A 13,782-nucleotide genomic window follows, 5' to 3' on the forward strand; every position below is an offset into this window, starting at 1 on the left:
AATGTCCACAGAAGGTTGAAATTACCATCAGATAAGCTGAGAAGAATTGCAAAATCACACACCTTGCAGTGCCAGCCTTGCCCTTTAATTTCACCATTCTCAACCAGGGGTACTGTTTGAAGAGGATGCTACCTAAAAAGGGAAACCCAAAATCCATATCCATCCACACCTTAGCCAGAGCAAGGAAGTCCTTCAATTTTAAGCCATGTAAATCTTTGGTGGAAATACCAAAAGATGTAGAGTGAAATCAACTGCACTTCATCTATTTTACCCACTTTCTTCATTTGTTTTTGCAGGAGATATATACCAAATTCAGCTAAGCACAGCTATGAAAGCCAGTCATACAAGGATCTGCAAATTTATATAGCTGGAAACTCTAGGAGCTAAAGGCCCCTTGACACATTTTTCTTCCCTGGCCTAGCCTTATTGCTATCCTGTTAGACCTGAAGGCCTTACCTGGGCGCCCCACCAAACTGATTTTTTCTCTCCTGTTTGTTGAAATTCATTTTGTTGGCCATAGGACTCTGTGCACTTTACAACCGCTAACCAGGGCTATAGTGTTTATGCTCACTCCTCTAAACATTGTACAACTGCCTTACACCCAATTGGCACATTCAGTATACTTATAGATCCCTATTAAAGTGGTGCTACTTGTTGAATACAGATAGACCAAGGCACACAGAGAGGTAAAAGTTCTTCGATGTTTCTGGGACGCAAGTAAAGCCCAAGTATTGTAAATCCAGAGGTGAAGAGTAAAAGCGATGAATCCAAGTTGTTGATATGTTAGAGTCTTTATTCGCAGGTATAGGTTTGTGTCGTCTTACAGGAAACAGCCAACACGTGTTTCGTCACGCAAGTGACTTTATCAAGGCTGTAAAGAAGTAATAGAAACATACTGATATGTACAATTGGTCTGAAGGTATGTACTAATTAAGTGTTAGAGACATAGTGGTGAGCCCATAATCCGCTAAGGAAGGATGCATGTGCGATTGCAAACACGTGAGTGAGGTTTCATGCGGCATGGCACAGTATATGTTGTCGTAAACGCTAAAGACCAAGTGCAAGTTACAACAAAGACTATAATCAGTGATTTAGGTGTAGAGAACGTCTATGGTGGGTATTTGGTGAACCGAATATTGGTGAATTAGGTGCCAAAGAGATAAAGAAGCAGTGGTGACAGTGCTAGTAGAGTAGGGTTGGTAAAGCCAGGTGAGTAGGTATACACGAGGTATCCCTTAAAAAGTGGTAAAGAAATGAAATAGAAAGTTGGGTACCAGATAGGAATACAGTTAAGATAAGAGAGGAACGTGCTAGGGGGTAATGATGGAGCTTCACCTAGGGGCTCCCTTATGATGAAGTATCCTCCTCAGACACTGCAGAACTGCCTTGTCCTGATGAAATTTGCCTTCTCAGACATTTTCCTTTAAATATTTTTCCAAGTCCAAAGGTAAGCAGGGACTGGGAGCCAATCGACCTTGCTGTCCATCGCGGTCGGCCATATCCTTTGACCTTGCCCCATGCTTCTTCAACTATATGCCTGCAGTTGGTGCTTTGATCTTTTAAGCACTGTTACTCACAAAATATTTTTAAAATGTATAACTCTGGTTCTACTGATTGGATCTAATTTGTTTTGATTTCAATTATTTATTACAATTTTCTCTATTTTTCTAAATAAATAGGCTTGGGATTTCTCTTGTGCCGTGTTCTCTTTTTTACTGTTTGTGCGCTGCATAACTACTTAGCACCTTGCCTCAAAGTTATGCCTGACTGCTCTTGTGGCAAGCTACCACAGGTTAATATAGCAACTTTTATTTGTTTCACACTCACAAGAACTGGGGTGGTTGCTTGAGAACGGTTAACAACTACCTCAACTAAAAACCTCCTACGAATTCCTGACAGGACAGGCTATAGATAAGAACTGACAAGAGGAGCTGCATATGCTCTCTGGTGGTAGGAGAACAAGAAGGAAGAGAATTTGCGACATCCAGACCCTTTACTTTGATGATGAACTTGCCCCCCCCCCCCACCGCCGCCCACCCCACCCCACCCCTATGTGGAGATGAAAAGGCCTCTCCAATTCTGCCTTCGGAAGGAATCTTTCTGGGTGTTTTATTAGTGGGCAACAATTCTGGTCAGCTTTAGAGTGAGCCAAGTAGATAATGGGAAGCCTATCCTGGTCTTCTGCGGCATCACACTGCAGTGCAGCGCAGCCCAGACTTACTGGCTTTGCCAATGCTTGCTGCAAAGTCAAACCATGGTCAATAAACATAAAAGTCATCACAAACTTTGGGAAAAGATAATTGTACTTTACATACCGCAAAGAAAAAAACTGTAAAAATTAGTTCAGACAAAAGGAAAAGAATTTAAACAGCCATTTGAAGGGCACTCGGGAAAGTCCAAGAAGAGGATAAAGTAGTTTGTTTGGTTTTGTTGAGGTTACAATTTCAATGGGCCTGGACGTACAATAATACAGAAGGGGTAGGACAGAGTGCAATGCCACTCCCGCAGCAATGCCAACGCAGGGTTCCTTCCCAGTGTGCCTTAAGAGCTGGGAGAGACACACCTGAAGCTTTTACTGCAGTCGTTTGGTGTAGAATGGCTTTTGTGTGTCAATATTATAGTCTGCTGAAGCTCACTAAGACTTGAGCACTGCTGGTGGAGAGAGATAACAAATCTAAACACCAACAGAACACAGATACAGAGGGGTCATGCAAGGGTCTCGGACTGGGAGCCGTCTATCCGCTGTGAGACCCCACCCAGTAGTCTAGATATGCCATAACTTGCTTTAGTTAGCTACGCGTTAGTAGCTGACATGTCAGCTGATGAGAAAAGCGGGAATATACACCTAGAAAACTTGACAACATTCTCGTTTACATGTGTAAAACATCCCGCACTGCCACATGGCTGAATGACAGAATCCAGGAAACAGCTCCAGTACTTTACAGATCACTTGAAACCAACTGAAAATGTGCAACAGACTTGAAATAACAATGAATGAAATGAGACTTTTCAATTACACCAGAGTAGGCAAATACAATCACAGATATTCGTTTATGTAGAAGCACAAAAGCGCCAGGAACATGATATTCTCCTCAGTTTGCAGAAGCTGTGGGTTTAGTACAAGCTGCATTTACGTGTCACTGGTATGTACAAGCAGGATTGTGTTGCAGCAAAATAAACAAGAATCTGCAACGCAATGGGTCTCGCATTTGCTTGAGTTAGTGCTATTGGTGAAGTAAATAAGTGTACTTTATTTGTCACATAAATTGGTCACCCCACCTCATAATTTGGTCTTTTCCTGCCACATAATTCCAGGCACCTTGCATATAACTAAAACACTTCCATTTACAGTCTTCCTCTATCTGTAGCCAAGATGAAAAAGTTGCCATGTAGCATCCTAATTTAAATCTGTCATGAAAATTCCAACAGAATACCACTTCACCACCCCATCAGTTGTTGGCTGGCTAACATAATTCCTAAAACAAGACAGACACGGAGGAGTAACGAAAGAAATAAGCTAAAATGGTCACCGAAGCATATCAAGAGTGTTCAAACAGTCATAGTGTGTAAGGATGTTAAATTGGCCGGAACCATGGTCATAACTGCAATAAGGAGAGATTATTAAAAACTGACAATTGGCATAGAAACTCAATAAAAACCTTTATCAAAAATAAACGTTTGGCATTAGACTGTGATGCTCAGAACAGCCCTTAGAGAACACACAATGAAAACATAATTTGTAAGAAACATGGTCATGTTACCATATAGTTAGCCCCTAGCGAACATAACTACATGAAAAGAAAAGAGAATGAAAAAGTATTGCAGCGTAACCATGTATTTAGCCCATAGATGGCATAGTGCATTACACATTGCCAAAGCTAGCAGGCCAATTTCAATGATTTTACAAACATGACCCTTAAAACACAAACTACTCTCTGCTGTAAAACAAAAGTTCTAGCCGTGAGAGAGGCTAAAAAGAAAGTGAATGAAGGGAGGGGTTATTATTTTGGGGTTCCCACTAACCAAGTGTGGGGACCCAGGGATGATCTAGACAGAAAGAGCAGGTTGTGGTGAACCTTTTAAAGGTGGCCCCATTGTCCTAGAACCTCCGCAGGCTGAGTTATGCACAAAGATGTTTTGTAAAATAATGCCCTGCAAAGCATTATTTGACGAACGAGTGCAGCACATATGGTAGAATGTTGACTGTAATGTTCAGAACAGCCCCTAGAGGACACCACAATAAAAATATAATTTATAAGAAACATGGTAATGTAACCATATAATTAGCCCCTAGAGGGCAAAACCACATGAAAATGGAATGTCACAAAGTAATTTAGTTCACCCATATATTAAGCCGCGAGAGGATGTAGGGCCAGATGTAGCAAAGGATTTGCGCCTCGCAAACGGCGAAAATCGCCGTTTGCGAGGCGCAAATGCCTCTTTGCTATGCAGAAATGCATTTTGCAAGTCGGAACCGACTCGCAAAATGCATTTCCGACTCGCAAATAGGAAGGGGTGTTCCCTTCCTATTTGCGAGTCTGAGTGGTATGCAATACATGGCATCGCAGTTACCATCCACTTCAAGTGGATGGTAACCCACTCGCAAATTGGAAGGGGTCCCCATGGGACCCCTTCCAGTTTGTGACTGGACCCAAAAATATTTTTTCAGGGCAGGGAGTGGTCCAAGGGACCACTCCCTGCCCTGAAAAAATACCGAAACTAAAGGTTTCGGTTTTTTTTAAGTGCAGCTCGTTTTCCTGTAAGGAAAACGGGCTACACTTAAAAAAAAAATAACTGCTTTATTTAAAAGCAGGTCACGAACATGGAGGTCTGCTGACGTCAGCAGGCCTCCATGTTAGCGAGTGCCTATACTCGCTATGGGGCCGCAATTTGCGACCCACCTCATGAATATTCATGAGGTGGGTCATTGCGACCCCATAGCGAGTTGCAGTCGGTGTCTGAGACACCGTACTGCATACGAATTTGCGAGTTGCAAATTGAGAGTCGCATGGACTCGCACTTTGCAACTCGCAAATTCGTCAGTTGCTACATCTGGCCCGTAGTGCCTTGCATATTTTCAGGCCTAGCAGGCCTACTGCAATTTTAAGACCCTTAGAACACAAACTACTCCAAGCCATAAAACAAAAGTTCAAGCCATACGAGAGCTTAAAAAGGAATCAAATGGTGGCAGGGGTTATTATTTTGGCACCCCTCTAATCTATTGTGGGGACCCTGAGATGAACTAATCAGAAAGAGTGTGTCATGCTCAACATTTTGGTGAGTTATAAACATGTTTAAAAAAGAATGCTTGCAAAAAATTATGGGGTGACTTTTGTTGAGTGAAGTGAATATTGTACTATCGGCTGTCCCACTGTGTCAGGAGAGACGTTGCGGATTTCTGTGTTTTTAGTAAAGCATTTATCAATTGTAAGAGTTTTTGGAAAAGCTATGGAGCATGAAAAGGAGAGCCAAATGAAAGGACTCTGGTTAGGTGACAATGTGACCAGCGCTCCAATACCACTGATTGAGTGTGTGCTGTTGCCACTGTGAGGGCCATGGCTGCCATGGAGCATGGAAGGGAGAGACAAACGGAAAAAAAACAAAAAAAGTTCACCCATTCTTAAGTATAATCGGCAATTGTGCAATTATCCATGTAACACGGTCACTCTGCAAGGTGGTAACAAAACTGTCCCAAAGGCCGGACAAATGTAAAGCAATTACCACGGACATCAAGGGATTTTAGAAAGCAAACGCATGAAAGTGATGGGCGTGAGTTGGGAGTGGTTAAAAGGCGACAATACTGACAACAGGTCAAAGCGCTTTCGCGCTCGACCTAAAAAAGGGTCTTTAATGGGGTAATTGTGTAGACACTAGTTTGGGCTTATTTCATATAACTGATTCGTATATAAGCCACAGCTTTGCAACTATTATATCTCTTCAAACAGTTCTGTGTTGCAAAGCGAAAAAAAGGAAACCATAGGCAGTGGTGCACTATGAATGTCATAAGTGACTGAAAAAAACAGCATTTGTCAGGCTAACCGCATTATCACAAGTTAGCTAACACAAACAACATTAGTGTAACGGGGTACACCCCATCAGCAGGGGTGTAGCCTGGTCAGTATGATTGGGTGGTGGGGGAGATGCGCTCCCGATTTCCCCAACAACCGCGCTAAAATATAGTGTTTAAACACTTATGAGAAGCAGAGGGCGATTAAGGGGCAATGTAAAGAGGGGAATGCAATTGAAAGAGGGTACTTAAAAAGCAATATTTGTTCAACTAATCAGCATTTTTAAGGCCTTCAATGCATAGATGAAAAAGGGTGTATTTTTATCAACGTGGGCATGTAAAAATTACAGGTGAATATCTGACAGATAATTTCACATTACCCGACTGAATGTACCTGTACCCACTTATTTACTGCAGAGTACATTTTTAATTGGGGGGGAGGGGGGTGACACTCCACAAACCCACTCTCTGGAGCTACACCCCTGCCCACCAGTACGGGGTTATGTCATAGCACTAAAGCAGAAGCTCTACACCAGTGGTTCCCAACCTGTGTTCCGGTGAACCCCCAGAGTCTGCGAATCTTCCTTAGGGAGTCCGCGACTGCATAGAAAAATAAATAATAACAACAGATTAGGTTTCTAGATTTCAGTAATGACTCAGTTCTTTTGGGGGGGGGGGGGGGGGGGGGGGGGTTTCGGGGATTCCCTCCCGGATTCCAATAATGATTCATTGGGGTCCCTGGGCTCCAATTATGATAAAGTGTTGGTCCACAGAAGTCAAAAGGTTGGGAACCACACAGTACGGTCACCATGAAACTATTCAGCTCTGCCGTGTTCGCTGCTATTCAGAGCTTAGTTACCCTGAGCCCCATTTTACACATTTACCCCTACATTCTAGTTCCAATTCCCAGTGGACTGATGGGAAACATACTTGTTTGGCTTGTCAACACCCCTTCATGAGGGAAAGCTCCAAATTAATGTAGGTCGTCGGGTTTTCTTAATTTACTTGCTCGAAGTAGCAGCACTGATGATTTAGCCCAAAAGGAATTTGGCAGTTACTGGCACAATAATAGGTTTTCTAGGAATGTAAGGGCAGCATGCAATAGAATTGTAAAAGCGATGCAGGCAATAGCAATCCTATTTTGTTTGTATAATTGCTTTTATACAATACTTTACCCTGAACTGTGTGCACTGTGGCTGTAAACTAACCTTGCACAGAAGACCGGGGCTCTCACTAGCTTCTGAAATTCGTACTTCAACATTGGGGTGTTCACATGCTACCCCACATCCCCTCCCCCACGCGGGAGGTAACACAAGGTTACGATGCTCAAATTAGGAGCATTCTATGTCACTCATTTTTCACAGCTCTAACTAGTCCACAACTCGGACCCGCCGGTGCCAGAGGAGTGGTGGGATAGACATTTCACATTACCACGTTTTCGTACTTCAGTACCAGCAGCTGGTGAGGGCATATGTATTAGGTTATTAACAAAAAATACACAGTAATGTAATCGAGCAACGCGCACCCAGATACCAAAAGCACAAATGCAGTTTATGTAAATGTGTTGTTCACATAGCTATCAATACAAATATCCCATTTACAAATCTTCACCCCAAACTGTCGGATTCAGGTCACAAACACAAACAAAACTTCTACACAAGAACTGGCAACTTCAATTTCTGTGGCACATGTATAGTGAAAAAGCACAAATAGCTGTATAGGGGAGCATAAATAGAAAATGTAAGGTACGCAGCAATGGGTATATTAAGCGTCTTCGTAGGACTACAGTACTTATCAGTCTTAAGCATCAAGGCTGAAATACTTCACAGCAAGACTACAGGACAGCACGTCTCACTTAATAGATAAACAGCTAGGAGTTTTTGACGGTGTTCAAATTAGAAAAATGCACTTTAGATTCATTTTATCGAGCAGCTTTTCAAACAAAAACGCTGTTGAAGGTAGAGTGTCCTTAAAAAATATTGGGTGAAAAAGTGTCCCATTTAACAGATTCAGAATCAAAACGCGTGAAACGCGCCGAGAGAAACGCATCTGTAAAGTAAACTGGCTATCAGGGACAAAGTACCCCCACCACTACGGGAGACAAGCACCACTAAACAGCAAACGTTTGCTGCAGCTGACCTACCGCCACCAACGAATCGCTAGATTAGAGAAAATAACAAAAATCGAGAACTGTGATAAAGAACACACTCCAACCAATCACAAGAAAAAAAATAAACCAACGCATTTAGTTTTGAAAAATAAAAAGATAACAAGCATTTGCAATGCAATAGGTCTCGCATTTGTGAGAGTCAGAGCTATATGTGTTGTAAATGACAATGGGCCAGATGTATCAACTCTTTTTGCATTCGCAAACGGTGAGAATGCCCGTTTGCGAATGCAAAAATGTCTTTCAGTATTTATGAAAGGCATTCGCAACGCAAATTTAAGGAATCGCTAAAATAGCAATTCCTTAAATTTGCGAGCCCGTTTAGAGAATCGCAAATTGAGATTCTCTAAATAAGAAATTGGAAATAAGGAATCTTTATTTGCAATTCATAATCACATGTATCAAGCAATTCCTTAATGCGAATTTGGCATTAAGGAATCACAATTACCACCAAGTAAAACTTGGTGGTAACCATGTGCAAATTATAAAAATGCATTAAAAATGCATTTTTAAAATTGACATGTAACGCACACATGCCCCTTTGGCATGTGTGCGCCTTACATGTCCCCAAAAACTTTTTGGGGTGCAGCAGAGGGTTTTGCATTTCCAAAATTGTGAATTCCAGTTAGGAATTCGCTATTTGGGAAATGCACAAAAAAAAAAAAAAAAAAAAAAAAAAAAAATCACAAATATGGGCCTACAGGCCAATAGGAGCGAATGGGGGCTGTATCGCTATTTGCGATTTGGTAATAGCATTTGCGATTTTTAAGAAATCGCTATTACTGAATCGCAAATATGATACATAGGATTTTGCGAATCAGAAAAGGCGATTTCTTAAAATTCGTTACTACTGATTCGCGAAAGGTTTTTTGATACATCTGGCCCAATGTCTTTTACCCATGGGTTTTGGTTTGGAATGCAGTGGATGTATGAACAGAGACGCAGCTAGCAGCACTGCCTAGAGGACTTCGAATGAGGAATTACCAATGTTACCAGAGACACAGCTGCAGAACTGCTGAGAGGACTCGGAATGAGGAATTACCGATGGGACCAGCGAAGCAGCTAGCAGCACTGTCTGGCAGATTTAGAATGAGGAATTACCAACGGCACCAGAGAAGCAGCTAGCAGCACTTCCTAGAGGATTAGGAATTGAGGAATTACCACAGGGACCAAAGAAGCAGCTGCAGCACTTCTAAGAGGACTAAGAATGAGGAATTACCACAGGGACCAGAGAAGCTCCGGCAACACTGTCTAGAGGGCTTAGAATGAGGTATTAGCACCAGGACCAGAGAAGCAGCTAGCAGCACTGCCTATAGGATAAAGAATGAGAATTTACCACTGGGACCAGAGAAGCAGCTGCAGCACTATTTAGAGGACTTTAGAATGAGGAAAACTGAACGTGGATGAGTCTCTCTCTGCCGGAGGGTGCAAAACACCCACACAGACTATTTCTAAAACTGCAGTTGAGAGAAAAGTGCAAGCCTCGAAAAATCATAAAAATGTTACTAGACCTGCAGATCGAGTAACATAAATAATCTACTCGGCCTAACTGTAAAGTATTTGACCCATAAACAGGTCTCAAATTGTGTGATCCTAGGCAAACAGTTTACAGATGCGCCTTTTTCTCATTCTCACATATGACTGCACCTTAAAATAGGTAAGGTCAGCATTTATGCAGTACAAAAAAAAAAAAAAAATTTGTTTGATTAAATAGACTAAAGTTTGCTGCACGAATCACAAGAATCTAGCCCACATATAGGGGACACATGACCCATAACTTTATTTATTATAAATTTATAACCGCATTTATCTCGCCCTGCTACTATGCTCTCCCTAACCCTTCCACATACTCTTCCCTCCTCCACCCCCCTTTACTCATCCCAAGCCTTTGGGTTGATTAAATGAAGGATATACTCCCAATTAACACTTCTGGATTTCTTTCCTCCTCCACCCCTCCATTACGCCAGTCAATCTAACTAACAAACTCTCATAACCGCGGCTCAAATTAACTCATAATAATACTAAAACTGTACTCATTATTTCCCGATACTAATCCATCACTAATTCTTGTTGGGTTCCAGAGTAGCATGCTACTCATCGAAAAGCTCTTCGACACCTCGTCAGGGGTAGTAAGCGCTATATAAATACGATTACAATACAATACAATAACTTCTTTTAGTTTACTAACAGCATTGCCATCAGGGCAGGAGTGTTTCTCAGTTTGTTTAAACACTCACTTTTAATAGATATATTACTAAACTATGATGTGGTAGCATAGTCACCTACACACACTAAATTTCCAAGAAATGTCCAAAAACCCTTTCCACTAACTTGCAACTTTACTGACAAAAACTATATAGTGTATTAACAATCTGTGAAAATTGGATTTCAGAAAACATATCCTTTGCACATCAACACGTTAAGTATTCTGATATGTTTTCATCCTATTAAAATATATATATACATTTTTTTTTTAATCACAAATAAATATTAAAAATGAGCTTTCACAACTACTGAAATACACTTCAAAATGTTTGCACAGTTGATTTAGTCGAATAAACTTTGTGTGTTAGGAAAAAACTGACACCCTATTTCCTTTTTACAACAGTTCTCCTTACAAAGTCCTGGAACTCTGCAGTCAGAAGGAAAATTAATTCTAAGACAAACTGACTTTTGATCTCTGTCTGTGAACACAGAGCAAATGTGACATAAGAACAAGATTTAAAGGCATCTTTTATTGCCCCTCCACTTTTCAACTGAACAGAAAACCTGTTCTGTGTCAACTCGCCAGAAGGGGCAAGTAAGTCCTAAAAATAGCTCAACTTGATCAAATAAGACCTGCCATATCGAGGGGATTTTTCAAACCCTGAAATGGCTTGGTGAACATCAATTATGTATACCAGAGTAGACGCATAAGAACAAACTAAACCAGAAACCTTTGGTACCTTTCTAAACACAGTGTTTTCACTGATGTGGTGTGAACACATTACTACGGACAACCAAAAGAACACTAAGGCTGCAATGCCCAGAAGGGAGAAGGGGCCATCACACGCTGTGACAGGATGAAGCATGAACGTAGTGTGATGGCCAACAAAAATATTCTCTTAGCGAAATCATCTGGAAGGGAACTTAGCACACAAAGGAGGGACATATAGAAAAATGCATCAATAAAAAGGAAATCTTTGAAATAAGCACAACAAAGAACAAATGGTAATAGTGGGCGTGGTTAAAGCCCACAGACTGAACACAGCACGTCTTGAGACAGAGCATGCGCACTGCTTAGTCGCAACCTAAAAATATGTGGATAAAACAAGTATAGGTTTTCGCCAAGTTCTACATCAATTTTACTAGGTTAGAAATATCAGCATTCTATTGCAAAGTTGTGTTCCATCCGAGGCATTCAGAATTTCGTTTTCGCTGTCTGTACTTCGTTGTGATTTGTTGGTTAGAAGAAACGCAACACTTGCCACAATTGGGAACATAAAACAAAACAAAGACATTTTAACCTTTTCTCCCTCAGTGCGGAGTCCTTTTTTGGCTATGTGGGGTAGTTGGCACGTCTGCATAACTATTTTTTTCCCCCAAACTAAAAGCAGTGTACATCAGTGGTTCCCAACCTTTTGACTTCTGTGGACCCTAACTTTATCATTACTGGAACCCAGGAACCACCCTGAATCATTACTGATTCCTTTTGTACAGGGTGATTCCAATCCTTGCCTATTCCATTTATGGAGGGGGAGGAGACTGTTGGGGAAGGGGTAGCACTTCACTACTGATTCAACTAATTACAATCATGTATAACATTAAGTGTTGTATACCATTTTGTTGTGTGAATCAAGTACTTTGTTTTTCCACAAAAGATGAGCACTTCGATGGACATTATGCTACTGTTAACACTGAGTTCCATGTTCTTGCTTACCCAACACTAACTCCCTGAGAGCCCTGTGAATGCTCACACTCTTACAATGACAGTTAAGTGTGGAAAGGATTGCCCTTGCCCACTTTGCAGAGCAACAGTAGGTCAGACCCACAGAACACCAGTGGCAAATGCCCTCAACCACCATGGTTATTGTCGTTTGTAAAGCACAGTCTGTCACTGCAGGCACCACAATGATCAATAAGTCCATGAAAGCAACAAATTACTAATAGAGGCTGAAATATATTGACTTAATAAAAAAGATCCTATTTTTCCTACACCTTCAAGGCGAGTTGTTCCACTCGTAAACATTTCAAAGTCCGACCACATGGGCAAATGTTATTGCTCTTCAATAAAGCTACAAAGTGCTCAAGATAGTAATGTATTTCATCCTCCAGGAACAAAAGTTTCAGGCACTGGAATCAATGGTAATTAGCTATGCACAAATATAAATTAGACAGTAGTTTCTGAAAATAAGGTGCACAACCTACATGTTTTATAAATCAAGCCTGATGTGTTTCAGAGAACAAATTTCTAGACAAGATTATACCCACGCCAAAAATAAACAAATAATAATACAGATATTCACACAGGCATTCAAGAATATCTGAAGAGTGAATAAACTAAAGTAGTCAAAGGGTATTTTCACCTATGTACAGAACAAAAACTAGCACAATGTTTATAATAATATAATTTGTTGTTCAAACCAATGTTTTGATAGGTAAAGTTAATGCCTCTGTAGAAGTAATGTCACATCCTAACATTGCTTAAGATTTGAAGGTGAGCAGCCTGTTTTGGAAAGCTCACTAATCATTAAAATTACTATTTTTACATTTAACTTTAAAGTCTACATAAGTAAGAGTGTTGGGTACTGAGAGTCGAGACGTAACAAATGCCAATGAATGAGTCTGCTGATTTGTGAAGTGATGCAGATACAAAATCCCAGAGGAGGTCATACAACACCAATTGCATTGTCCGAGGATCAGCTGCTTTTAGGTCGAGTGTGCAAAGCGCTCTGACATGTCATAAGTATGGTGGGCTTTTAATCATGCCAGCCGTCTGTGGGCTTGCCTTTCAAAAATCAAAAGATCTCATTGGTAAATGCTTTACATTTGTCCCGCCTTGAGGCGATTCTGTTACCGCCTTGGACACTAACTCTGTTACAGGGATAATTGCACGATTGCCAACATACTTCAGCGATGTCGCCTGTACCAACTGCCAAGTAAATATCTTTTGCACCTGGGAGTAGTTTGTGTTTTAAAGGCCTTGATTAAAAAAATATCCAAGTAGGCCTAATTGCCATTTTGTTATATGCAGGGCCACTGAAATTATGTACCAGAAAGGACCAAAATATGCGGCAGGGTCGACCAATTAATGAGGCAACAAAAGTCCAGTTATGCATTTACAATGCCAATTGCTCCAGCTCAAGTAAATGCGAGACCTGTTACAATGCAAATGCTTGTTTAAGTTTAGCTGAAGGCACCGGATTTACCAGGAAACCAGATATAAAGCTAAGCTTGTTAATTCACTTACTGGTAAAAGTGTTTAACAAGAAGGCCACAGTTTCAATCCAGTCATCAAACAGACTGAAATCAAGATGCGAGATTTCAGTTTGTATACGGTTATCTATTCTAATATTACAACTAACGTCAGACAGACAAAGGGACAGGCAAATATGAAGCCTCACCCACC

At 41.0% G+C, this 13,782-nt stretch overlaps 1 protein-coding gene across 4 annotated transcripts in view; it reads right to left on the reverse strand.

The window, feature by feature from the left end:
- Positions 1-13,782, reverse strand: part of IMPDH1 (inosine monophosphate dehydrogenase 1) — a 357,871-nt gene that overhangs the window by 212,018 nt on the left and 132,071 nt on the right. The gene's annotated exons all lie outside the window — the stretch shown is intronic.

Source organism: Pleurodeles waltl, chromosome 4_1 (genome assembly GCF_031143425.1).
Source record: "Pleurodeles waltl isolate 20211129_DDA chromosome 4_1, aPleWal1.hap1.20221129, whole genome shotgun sequence".
NCBI classification, from domain to species: domain Eukaryota; kingdom Metazoa; phylum Chordata; class Amphibia; order Caudata; family Salamandridae; genus Pleurodeles; species Pleurodeles waltl.